General features: G+C 41.0%; 1 long non-coding RNA gene across 1 annotated transcript; it reads right to left on the bottom strand.

Annotated features, from left to right (window-relative positions):
* Positions 1 to 10,280: 10,280 nt before the first annotated feature.
* LOC143489265 (uncharacterized) lies at positions 10,281 to 12,085 on the bottom strand. The gene is made up of 2 exons (XR_013124626.1): positions 11,669 to 12,085; positions 10,281 to 11,632 (listed from the first exon to the last, which is right to left on the bottom strand). It is a non-coding gene; the product is annotated as an uncharacterized LOC143489265 (long non-coding RNA).
* Between the last annotated feature and the right edge of the window lie 1,321 nt (positions 12,086 to 13,406).

Raw genomic sequence — 13,406 nt, 5'->3', positions numbered from 1 at the left:
GAATGTATCTTCCTAGATAATTCACCATTCCCAATATTCTCTTTAACTCTTGTACATCTGCAGGTGGAGGTAGCTGCTGGATAGCTTCTACTTTGTCGGGGTCTGGGCGGATACCGGACTGGTCAATGAGATGTCCGAGGAATCGTAGCCGATTCTGCCTGATTGAGCACTTCTCGCGGTTGAGTTTCATTCCAGTTGACTCAATGCGTTGCATTACCATCTCCAGACGACGATCATGCTCCTTTGTTGTAACCCCATGGATCAGAATATCGTCCATGAATACTTCTACACCATCCAGTCCCTGTAGTGTCTCTTTCATCTTTCTCTGGAAGATTTCTGGTGCACTAGTGATGCCGAATGGAAGACGCTTGAAATTGAATCTTCCAAATGGTGTGATGAAGGTGGTGAGCTTACAGCTGTCTGGGTGCAGTGGTATCTGGAAGAATCCACTGGCAGCATCGAGTGAAGAGAACACTGTGGCTCCACTTAGTTTTGCTGTAATCTCTTCAGTGGTAGGCAACAAATACCGTTCTCTTCTTACAGCCTCGTTCAACTTCTTAAGATCAACACATATACGGACTTTACCTGTGCTTTTCTTCAGGACTGGCACCATGGGTGCGCACCAGTCAGTGGGCTGTGTCACTCTCTCGATGATGCCGTTTCTCTCCATCCTCTGGAGCTCTTCTTTGACCTTTTGCAACATTGGAAATGGTACACGACGTGCTGTGTGCACCGCGAATGGCTGAGCATTGTCTTTTAGCTGTATTCTCACAGGTTCAGTCTTTAATGTCCCATGCTCACCAAAAGCTTGTAAATGTCCTTTACTGCACACCAATTCATTCACCCTTTTCACCAGATTCATTTTCACTGAAAGCGGTCTGCTGAGCAGGTTGCTTACTGTTCGTCCACGGATAACATATGCTGTCAATGGATGAGTTTCTCCTTTGTAGGTCACAGTGCTCTGGACTTGTCCTATGCACTGCAATTCGCCACCTGGACTATCCAATGGGATATTTGCAGTCTCTAAGGATCTTTTAGGGATGAGTGAGTGGTAGGTCTCCTCTGTAATGATGCTCACATCAGCGCCTGTGTCGATTTTAAAATCAACTGGTGTGGAGCCCACCAGCAGCTTCACAGTCCATTGCTCTGATGAACTTTCTGCCTTATTCACTGCTCCCAGGAAATATGACTGCTCTCCTTGCTCAGTGACTTCACTCACAGCTTTCCTGTTCCGACACACTCTAGCCCAGTGTCCAACTTTGCTGCATGCATTACATTTGGATTTTCTAGCTGGGCAATTTTCATCTTTACTGTGTCTTTCTCTCCCACATTTTCCACACTGACCGTCTTTTCCCCCTTTTGGCTTACCGTAGTGCTTGGTGTATTTGCTGCGCTTATGAGTGACCTCGTGTATCGCACCTGTTGCCTCTCCCTGCATGCTGACTTGCGAAGCCACCTCTTCAGACTGCCTGACCGTCTCTATGGTCAGTGTTAGTGTCAGGTCCTTCATCAGCTGCAGTCTCCGTGATACATCCTTGTCGAGTATCCCAACAACAATTCGGTCACGGATATTCTCGTCTTTGCTAGCGCCGAAGTCGCAATGCTCAGACAGTTCATACAGGGCTCTTATGAAAGTCTCGGCTTTCTCACCCGGTCTTTGCACTCGCTGGTGGAAGCACGCGCGTTCATGTATTACATTCCTCCGGGGCACAAAGTACTCATCAAATTTCTCCAGCACCCTTACGAAGTTATTTTCGTGTCCGTCTTCTTCAAATGCGAAAGAGCGGTAAATATTCTCTGACTCGCTCCCCATGGCGTATATCAGGCTACTCACTTGCACAGCGCCATCTTCCTTGTCCAACTTAGTGGCGGTTCTAAACCTCACAAAACGCTGCTTCCAATCTGGCCACTCACCCGGCTTGTCAAACGCAAAGCTTGTCGGAGGGTTGAACTTGGCCATAATCCGTTTACTTCTGACACCATGTAGAGGAATGACACTGAAGCTTCTCTCGGTCTTGTGAACGTTTTAATGAAAACTCCCTTTCGCTAGCCACAGCATACACACACTTCCGTTTCGTTTCTCCGCCTCCCAGTACCATATATAGCCCTAATATACGCGCACGTACATTTTACTACCGTATATGACAACTGTTAGCTGCTCTTTTTATAGCTTACATTTTGGATTATTTGTATCACCTGTATGAAAATCTTGGTAAGGTAGTTGTCTGTGTCCATTTCCTTTTTCCACCATTAAGTTAACCACACATTTACATTATTTATACTGAACATATGTAAATTGCAGAGTGATATGATTTGCTTGTAATTTGAACACAAAAGAGGAAGTATGGGGATAAATATATACCTAAAAGTATCTTCACCTAAATTACTCAGTATTAATAATTATTAATACTCAGGTACAAAGAATTGTATTTTTTGTGATATAGAGTTTATGCTAATGTATGTTTCTGCACCATAACTGCGATTAGACACTGTATTCCATTTTACACTGACCTGAATTTGTGAAGATTAAACCAATACATTAAAATGTGCAGAAACCTCACTGATTAACAATGAATATGTACTCTTAAGATCGAAAAATAAATTGCATTTTGAAATATAATTATTAAATTTGATAATAATAACCTGCAATCATTCCAAACTAATAATTACAGTACTCCATTAAATGTATAAAAATATGATATGATATGCTACATCCACAGCAATTGAATGGATAGAATTGCAGCGGAACCTTGTTCCTCAATTCAGTTTCCCGGATGGCGAGACTGACATCACGCTGCTCAGCCAATAGAAGTGGGTCCCGCAGAGCTAAGCCTCAACTCTAGCCTGGTACCAGAGATGCTCACAAGTCATTTTTTGCAAGTCCAAGTCAAGTCTCAAGTCAAGTCTCAAGTCTTTGACCTCAAGTCTAAGTCAAGTCTCAAGTCTTTGTTCTCAAGTCCAAGTCAAGTCCCAAATATTTGAGTGACACTGTAGTCGCAAATCACTGTATAGTTGTAATGATCTGTTATGACACTTCTGATGTATAATAGCTTAAACTGGTAAATGAAGAAATACAAATTTTAAAAGTGTGCACGCACACACAAATGTTTTCTAGATAAATTTTGTATCTGTAATTTTCTCCAAAAAGTATTTTTCTTCTTTCAAAACTGACATTTTTCTGGATACAATATTCTCTTCTTTCAGTAGAACATCTGCTATATTTTGTTCTAAAAGATAAAGGAGGGCTGTGAAATTAAAAAATCACATTTTTAACTATATATATTAAAGGTCTGCATATAAGGAAAATAGCAACCAAATTAGTGATTATAAAATAAAAATTAAAAACAGAATTCAAATTTTACAATAATAATGATTCTGACATAAAAAGCCCTGCAGCAACAACTATTTGTCTCCTAATGAACTGGATCAAACACAATCTATTTGAACTTCAAGGTGTCTTTCAGTGTCCAATACAAGGAAAATATTTATGCAACTAACGCATTACATTTTTAAAAGATCAGGATTGACAGGGTACTTGCACTTAGCCTGGCTCGGTGAGGGCGCATTATACCTGAACACCCTCTATACTGGTGCACTGGTGGGAAGTCAATACCAATATTGCAATATTGCTAATAAACTTTCAGGCAGTGACTAACCTTTCCGGGTGGGTTTTCAGGTGGCGAATAAAATTAGATGTGGTGGAACCAGCGTCCTGTATTTTTATGCCACACACGCTGCAGTTTGCTGCTCTTCTATTTGCTACTTGTACTTGTTTTGTACCCAAAACTTATTATGAATGGTGGAACATTCCTCACCAGCGCCGCCATGATCGCGATGTTTTGCGGTGCGCGCAGCACCAGGGTCGCGCGAGGTGGGCGGAGTCGCGCGCAACGGTCACTTCATATATGTAATGCTGCAGCCCGGAGCCCCGGTGGGCGTGGATAAAGGGCGGAGCATGTGTCAATCATTTTTTACTGCAGCCATTCATCTTAACAGATCTTCCAAAAGAAGGCGGAAACTGCACGGAGAAGCTCTTTAAACAGAAGTATATGCCATTCTTGCACAAAATGAATAAAAAAACATTAGAAGAGCCATGACTTTAGACATTTTTAAATCAAAGTTTAAAATACTTCTCACTTGTTATTCTGGAATAGCTTTAATGTTTTTTTTTACCTTTATTGCACATATTGCATAATTTGTACATCATATATATATGTGGCGAGTGTAAATTGTTAGCGGAGGGGAGGTGTAAATGGACACAAATTAAGTATTATATCGCGATCAAGGAGCAGAGCGTTGAGGAGCGATTTCGATTGGAGGATCGTGTTCTATTTATTATTATTAATTTTTTTGCTGATGCTGGTCCAGCGTGTCGCGTGCCACTGATTGACAGCTAACTCTGGCTGATAATTGGCTTAATAAAAAATTGATAGACAATGAAAGTCTAGTATCTGATTGGCTGCAGTCGAAAATGATTGACACATGCTCCGACCTTTACCCACGCCCACCGGGGCACCGGCCTGCAGCATTACCCTTCTCGGTCATTTGCAAAATATTTGACACGTCGCGACCGGCGCGAGGGTCCGCGCGCCGAAAATGTTACGTCAGCGGGAAGTAAAAAGCATACAGACAGGCGGAGAAAAGGTTGTCAAATGAAACACAAAAGAACATTACAAATAAAAGATTGTTCACGAGTCTCAAATCACGAGTCCAAGTCGAGTTGCAAGTCTTCTGAATGCAAGTCTAAGTCGAGTCTGAAGTCACTGTATATGCGACTTAAGTGTGACTCGAGTCCGAGTCCCAAACATGAGTCCCCATCTCTGATTTCTAGTACGATAGGGAAACCAAACGTCCGTATTTCACATCCTGTCCCGGGAGTCCCGGGTTTTTTTAAGTGAGGAAATGTCCTGGTTTTTAAATTACCTTCATTGGGCCATTAAGACTGGATTAAACTTTTGCGAGTGACCGTAGCGCGCGACTCCGCACACCTCACGCGAGCGGCGGAGACGTTTAAACTTCACGCGTTACATTATTATGTTGGCTTGTTTGCAGTGTTGTCTGCTCTCTGTGGTCGAAGATAAAGGCTTACAAGAAGCGCTGCACATTGTGTCAACTGATGCATGTTACGAACTACCGTCCAGAAAGACAATGTCTTGGTTCCTCTCAAGGTTTCTTCCTCATGCAAAAAAACTAGGGAGTTTTTCCTTGCCACTGTCGCCTTTGGCTTGCTCACTGGGGGCTAGGACTCGGCACTTGTAAAGCTGCTTTGTGACAACAACTGTTGTAAAAAGCGCTATATAAATAAAATTTGATTGATTGATTGATTGAATGTCGAAGAAAATCCAGCAGCTGTATGATGAGGAAAGGGAAGTAAAGCAGGTTATTGTGAAGAGCGCCACAAATGTGGCTCTGACTGGGGTTCACTGGACCTCTGTTAGCAACAAGAATTATCTTGGTGTGACAGCTCATATTATAGATGATGAATAAAAGATCCAGTCATTTGCTTTAAGCATGCAGAAGACCACTTCTAGGCACTATGGAGATGCCTGTGGCAGAGGCCTGGGAAATTAAAGAAAATCTACCATCTAAAATGGTATTAAAAATCATCTTCTGATTTACTTCAGTTCTTATTCTTCCAATATCCTGAGCAAAACTCCCAAAATTAAACAACATTTTTGGTCAGAATTTCCTGTGTTCTGAAAACTGTTTGCTCTGTTTTCTGCACTTATCTATTGGTCTGTGTAGTAGACTGGTGGAAAAATAAACAAGATGTTGAAGTTTATGATTATGTTCATTGATTCATTCATCATTCAAACTTGAATATTTCTCATGTTAAATACTGAAATGCAATTAAAATGTGATTAATTTCGATTAATTAATTACAAAGCTTCTGATTAATTTGATTAATTTTTTAATTATATATATACATGTACCAAATATAAGAATATAAGAATAAATTCTGCACTCTTAGGGAAACGTGCTCTTGTCGGGCACAGGTCTTCTCTCTGGAACATGTCTACATTCCCACCTTCTCCCTGTCTAGTGTCCTTGACCCAGAGGGTGACCTTAAACTTCCTCAACTTCCTCCCACCGGGGCACCGGCCTGCAGCATTACCCTTCTCGGTCATTTGCAAAATATTTGACACGTCGCGACCGGCGCGAGGGTCCGCGTGCCGAAAATGTTACGTCAGCGGGAAGTAAAAAGCATACAGACAGGCGGAGAAAAGGTTGTCAAATGAAACACAAAAGAACATTACAAATAAAAGATTGTTCACGAGTCTCAAATCACGAGTCCAAGTCGAGTTGCAAGTCTTTTGAATGCAAGTCTAAGTCGAGTCTGAAGTCACTGTATATGCGACTTAAGTGTGACTCGAGTCCGAGTCCCAAACATGAGTCCCCATCTCTGATTTCTAGTACGATAGGGAAACCAAACGTCCGTATTTCACATCCTGTCCCGGGAGTCCCGGGTTTTTTTAAGTGAGGAAATGTCCTGGTTTTTAAATTACCTTCATTGGGCCATTAAGACTGGATTAAACTTTTGCGAGTGACCGTAGCGCGCGACTCCGCACACCTCACGCGAGCGGCGGAGACGTTTAAACTTCACGCGTTACATTATTATGTTGGCTTGTTTGCAGTGTTGTCTGCTCTCTGTGGTCGAAGATAAAGGCTTACAAGAAGCGCTGCACATTGTGTCAACTGATGCATGTTACGAACTACCGTCCAGAAAGACAATGTCTTGGTTCCTCTCAAGGTTTCTTCCTCATGCAAAAAAACTAGGGAGTTTTTCCTTGCCACTGTCGCCTTTGGCTTGCTCACTGGGGGCTAGGACTCGGCACTTGTAAAGCTGCTTTGTGACAACAACTGTTGTAAAAAGCGCTATATAAATAAAATTTGATTGATTGATTGATTGAATGTCGAAGAAAATCCAGCAGCTGTATGATGAGGAAAGGGATGTGGCTCTGACTGGGGTTCACTGGACCTCTGTTAGCAACAAGAATTATCTTGGTGTGACAGCTCATATTATAGATGATGAATAAAAGATCCAGTCATTTGCTTTAAGCATGCAGAAGACCACTTCTAGGCACTATGGAGATGCCTGTGGCAGAGGCCTGGGAAATTAAAGAAAATCTACCATCTAAAATGGTATTAAAAATCATCTTCTGATTTACTTCAGTTCTTATTCTTCCAATATCCTGAGCAAAACTCCCAAAATTAAACAACATTTTTGGTCAGAATTTCCTGTGTTCTGAAAACTGTTTGCTCTGTTTTCTGCACTTATCTATTGGTCTGTGTAGTAGACTGGTGGAAAAATAAACAAGATGTTGAAGTTTATGATTATGTTCATTGATTCATTCATCATTCAAACTTGAATATTTCTCATGTTAAATACTGAAATGCAATTAAAATGTGATTAATTTCGATTAATTAATTACAAAGCTTCTGATTAATTTGATTAATTTTTTAATTATATATATACATGTACCAAATATAAGAATATAAGAATAAATTCTGCACTCTTAGGGAAACGTGCTCTTGTCGGGCACAGGTCTTCTCTCTGGAACATGTCTACATTCCCACCTTCTCCCTGTCTAGTGTCCTTGACCCAGAGGGTGACCTTAAACTTCCTCATTTGGTCGTACGCCATGTTAAAAAAGGAGGAAAGTAGAGTTTCAGCATTTTCTATAACATGATCCTCCAGCAGAACACTGCTTCCTTCCTGAATTTCCTGAATTTATTGAGGTCCAGGTTCAGCTCTCTCAAGTGTGATGAAGGGTTTGACTCCAGAGCTGAGGACAGAGCAGCGCAGTCTTCCTCTGAAATATTGCAGTCAGACGGCCTGTAGACAGAAGGAGATAAAAACACACTTACAGCTGCACATAACAAACGCATCTCACACACAAGGTCTTTCACATTTCAGAATACACACACTCAGAAATGAAGCTGCACCAGTCTAATCACCCCAAACACATATGTTGTGTGTGTGTGTATTAGAGAGGGATGCTACGATGTGTGTGTGCATGTGTGTGTGTATAAATAGAGAGTGAGAGAGAAGGGAGTGTGTGTATGTGATTCATGTGTATGTGATCTGATAAATACACTGATAATATGGATGTTTCAGAGATAGGAAGAGGGTAATAGCAATTATTTGTGTGTATGTGAAGGAGAGACAAACACTATTTTTAAGTGTGTATTTATAAGCACATATATAAAGCATATGTATACATATCCTTTTGCATATTTGCCAAATCCTTAACTTTAGTTAACCTTAACTTTAGTTATCTCTCATGCTCTTAACATTTTTGTGGTGCTTTGACACTTCATTTCATACCATTAAAGATACTTTGAACTACTCTGAACTGAGTGTTAAAGACTGAGAGAAAATTGAGAGTGCAGCTAGATGCAGCTAGACAACCTGCAGAGACGAGAACAACTCCTCCCCATGCACTACAACACACACATGTTGTTCTGTTGCTGTTGCGTTGTGTTCCTGCCTCAGGTGGGTGGGGCCCATTATAATCCCCAGCACCTGAGGGCCATTTGTCCATCTATATATAGCTTGTCTTTGTACCAATTGACTGCTGGTGATTGTTTCCTTACTTTGGATCATGTCTCGGGTTTTGTGTTGTGCACCTTAAGCCAGGTTCACACTACACGATTTTAGGCTGGTTTTTCAGTCGCCGACTGTTTTTTGTAGATCGCCGACAGAAACTGTGGTCGGAGGCAAATCGTGTTGTAGTGACATGCTGAAAGACGCTCGCCGAGTGGTCGCAGAGTGGTCGCCGACTCATCGCAGACACCCGACAAATATCTAGCATGTTTAATATCTAGCATGTTTAATATCTAGCCCAGTCGGCGACTGTTCTCGTGTTTTTGGAGGGCAGCCAGATGAGTCGGCGATTCCCCAGTCGTTTAATTCGTGAGCCCATGTCACCGATCAGTCATGTAGTGTGAAAGCCACAACAACTGAAAGACTCGCGATTACAGCACAACCAGTCATGTAGTGCGAACGGTACAAAAACCTGACGACTGAAAAGTCGTGTAGTGTGAACCTGGCATTATTCATTAAATTCCTCCTTTTCCCCGAGACTGGCATGAGTTAGTCATTAGAAACACTGCACACGTCCTGTTCACTTGTTCACTTCCTGTTCATAAATCTCACAATGTTAATGTTAATCAACAGGGTTCAGTTCTTGGCCATTTCCATTTAATTATCTATATGTATATCTATATCACATTCTACAGAAGCACCATAGAGAGCATTCTGACCAGCTGCATCTCTGTGTGCCATCTGTTATATTCTTGAAATCCTCTCTTAATCCTGGTTACTGGAAATCTATTGATACATTTCATTTCATCTAATTTATTTTTCTTATATATCCAAAACTTTGTTGTACAAAACTGTAGTTCTAGTCCCTGGTCCTAAGTCCATCATTTCCAGACTTCATGGTGCCACGATCTTCTTCTATCGCTGCTATATTGCTAGACTTAGGCCCATAGCCACCCACCACCACACAGACGCTCTGGTTCATGCTTAATCATGTCCAATCTTGATTATATTCACTTATTATATCTTGATAACTTTATCCTGAAACTCAAAACATCCTTTTTGTTTGGCAAACCAAAACAAACCGGTGTGCTCACTGTAGTATGTCTGCTACGTTACACTGGTTATCTATCTCACAATGCATTCAGTTTAAACGTATTTCCACACACACATGTTGGTGAAGTGTACTTACTGGCCATGGGCCTCCACTAGACACACACAGGGGCGTTGCCTGGGTATGTAAAGATCCGGGGCTCAGCCCAATTTTATATATATATATATATATATATATATATATATATATATATATATATATATATATATATATATATATATATATATAGTAATATATATATATTACAATGCGTACCCTGATATATAATGTTTAACACTATAATATGGAGTTTTTTTTTTTAACAAAGGGTGCACAAAATCTGCAGAATGACTGTTGGTGACCTAAAGATAGTGAGCTTGTACTAAAGGACATGGACCAGGTATATTCCATTAGTAAATCCATTCCTCAATAAAGTATGCAAATCAGTATGTCAACAATGGATTTCATGCAACTGTGTAATAATGTAAACAATTCACATGTTTCTAAATTGTTCTTTTACCTTTTATGACACACAAACAAATTATTGAAAGAAACATTAATAATTATTAGTGCTAAGGGGTCTACACAATTAATACTCTTTAAGAATTACTTATTATCTATCCTGTATGTTTTTGCACAGTCTTTCTTCTCCTAACCTGTTCTTTCTTTAGATCAGTCCAGTCCTGATCAGTTCATTTCAGGTCTCTCCACATTTCATATTTCCTCTCTCTCCACCCTCTCTTCTACCCTGTTAAATAGTAATTCAAGAAAGTATGCTTAAAATAAAGCTGGAAACAATATTTTAAATACAAAAGACTGTGCTAAAACAAACTACATCTGGCATTATTTTGCTAGTCTTCATACTAAAAACATGTGTATTTTATTAATAATGTGTTTATTAGACATTGTTTTCCATACCACTTGTATTGTCTTCTCCCATCTCCTCTCCTCTCCAGTTCTCTCCTCTTTCCTCTCTTGTTGTCTGTTCTCCTCTCCTGTTGTCTGCTCTCCTGTTGTCTGTTCTCCTCTCCTGTTGTCTGCTCTCCTGTTGTCTGTTCTCCTCTCCTGTTGTCTGTTCTCCTCTCCTGTTGTCTCCTCTCCTGTTGTCTGTTCTCCTCTCCTGTTGTCTCCTCTCCTGTTGTCTGCTCTCCTGTTGTCTGCTCTCCTGTTGTCTGTTCTCCTCTCCTGTTGTCTGTTCTCCTCTCCTGTTGTCTGTTCTCCTCTCCTGTTGTCTGTTCTCCTCTCTAGTCCTCTCTAACACTTCAAATTCCTCAGGTTGTTCTAAGTCACTTTGCTTTTCTCCCTCTTCTGTACTCCCTTTCTTGTCTGTGGTATTAGGAAATAAATTACACCACAATACTTGAGATTTGAACAAACTCTAACAAACCCTAACCCTCAACTATTAAAAGTAAATTATTTTTTGTGATATGCTGTGCTGTGTAAACTCAATAAAGGATTGTTTATTAGCTGATCAGCTGGCTCCAGTGGAAAACACACAATTTTAGGGCAGTGACCAGGGTTAAGAAACTGCTTTAAACTACCATCATAAAGTATTGTACTAAATTCTGGCTATCCACAACGTCTACCTTCTAGCTAACTAGTTAGCTAAATTGAATTTCATTCATTATAGCTTACAGTCCTACAATCCTAAATTATTAAACACAATTTGAAAATGAAATAGTTATTAGCTTATCAGGTACATCAGGGCACGTTGAACATACTAACTATAACTATAACTAGCTATAACATAACTAGCTATATAAGTTTTTTTTTCCACAAACCTTCACTACCTAAGCTACCTAGGTTAACTATCTATGTCGGTTAACTAACTAGGTTAGCTAACTAATTCCGAAGCTGACTAGTGACAAGCTGCATTTTATTAAGCACACAGTGGGTTTGATCTGTGTTTTGATTCGGAGACGTGTGTTTTTAACCAGCTATCAGATAGCTCCACAAACAATGTCATCACAGTTTACATAGTTCACTACCGTTACCTTTCTCCAAAATGTCATCACAGTTTACATAGTTACCTTTCTCCACAATGTCATCACAGCTTACATAGTTCACTACCGTTACCTTTCTCCACAATGTCATCACAGTTTACATAGTTCACTACCGTTACCTTTCTCCTTGAAAAAACGCCGTATATCCATTTTCATTCACCCTCAGCTACCTGCAACCTGCTGCCAAAAATGGCTAGAGCGCATGTGCGCTCCCCCACGGGGGTGGGGGTGGGCTCTCCTCCGCGCCCGCAAAACCAGCAAGCTGATTGGCTGTTTCTCCTGAAAGGCGGAACTTTATCCTTGAAGCGGCACTGTGATTGGCGTTAAGAGATTTCCTATTCTCACAGCAGCACTGGCCTCCTCATTAATAATACAGCTGAGCGAAAAGGTTCGGGGCTACGGGATAATCATTCGGGGCTGAAGCCCCGGAAGCCCACCCCAGGCGACGCCCCTGGACACACACACACATGAAAACATGAGTGTAGTATTAAAAACACCTCCATAACACTGTTGTCATTAACGTACCCTTTACCGCCTTGTGTTACAATCTCAAGATGAGCTGTTGCTCGGCCTTTTCTCACAATATCCACTTTTTCGTTGAATGGCCGTCTTGAAAATGGTGTTGTTATCCTGCGATTACATCCTTTCCTCTTGTGAAACATCACGGTAGCTCTGCTAGCAGCTGCTAACTAGCTAGCGCACAAGCTAAAAGCTCACGAGACGTAGAACGGTCGCACGCGGACCAGCGACAGGGTTGCCAGGTCTTACAAAAATATCCAGCCCAAAGTCAGTCTAAAACCCGCCCTTCAGAAGCTCAAACTAGCCCAAAGTTAGTATTTTGTTTATGAGGGATTTATTATCAGTATTGCGATTTATATTAAAATCATTAATAATATTGTAACATTAGTGTTTATCAACTAAATAGTAACCCAAGAAAACGCGCCCCGCCTCCGCTGAATTTTCACCCGCGACTAGATTTCCAAACAAGCCCAATTTGGCGTGAAAACCGCGAACCTGGCAACTCTGACCAGCGAGAATATCCCGAGACCATTGAACCACGCCCCCGCCATTCTAATTCGAAATATGATTGGTTGATTAAACGGTGTAAGGGGAATTCCCATGACGTCACACAGCAACTGTATATAAAGTGGCGTGCGCGATTAGCGGGGTACAGTCGGAGGAAAGCAGTACTCGGAGTTGAACACTTTAACAATATTTATTCACCACAGCATTTAGGCTTCAGCCACGCAGATTGCTGCAAAGGTATGTGTGTGTCTTTGGACTTTTAGCGCTAAGGGTTTCTGACGGTCCTTTGACTTTAATTAAGCGATAGAAGACGAGAGGGAGTGTGTTATCGCCAATAACCGGCTGTGATTCGGTCGTAGTGTGGAGTCTTTTTCTGAGTCTGTCCAAACTGGCTGCAGCTCAAACGTTATGTTAACAACATCCATTTGATTAATTTTAGCAGGTTGTATATAAAATAATAATAACAGACCATTAATAACAATTTCATCTGTTAACCTTTCTCCCAAGAGCCGCGTGAATCCAAGCAAAGAGCCGTTTTGTGTTTTGTGTGTACATGCCGTTGCCTGGCAACGCTCCGCGCAGTTCTCACAAACATCCACCTCAGATTGTGAGGAACTAACTGTTGTATAATGATGGTTTTAAATGCGGTTTTTAAAGTAGCTGTAGATTCAACATTTGTTTTTGGAAAGAGTATCGATATTTAGTGATTTTTGACGTGCCTTATTACTAATGTGCAACC

The sequence above is a fragment of the Brachyhypopomus gauderio genome, unplaced genomic scaffold (assembly GCF_052324685.1).
Source record: "Brachyhypopomus gauderio isolate BG-103 unplaced genomic scaffold, BGAUD_0.2 sc60, whole genome shotgun sequence".
In the NCBI taxonomy this organism is placed as follows: Eukaryota; Metazoa; Chordata; class Actinopteri; order Gymnotiformes; family Hypopomidae; genus Brachyhypopomus; species Brachyhypopomus gauderio.
This window is presented reverse-complemented; position numbering and strand designations above follow the sequence as displayed.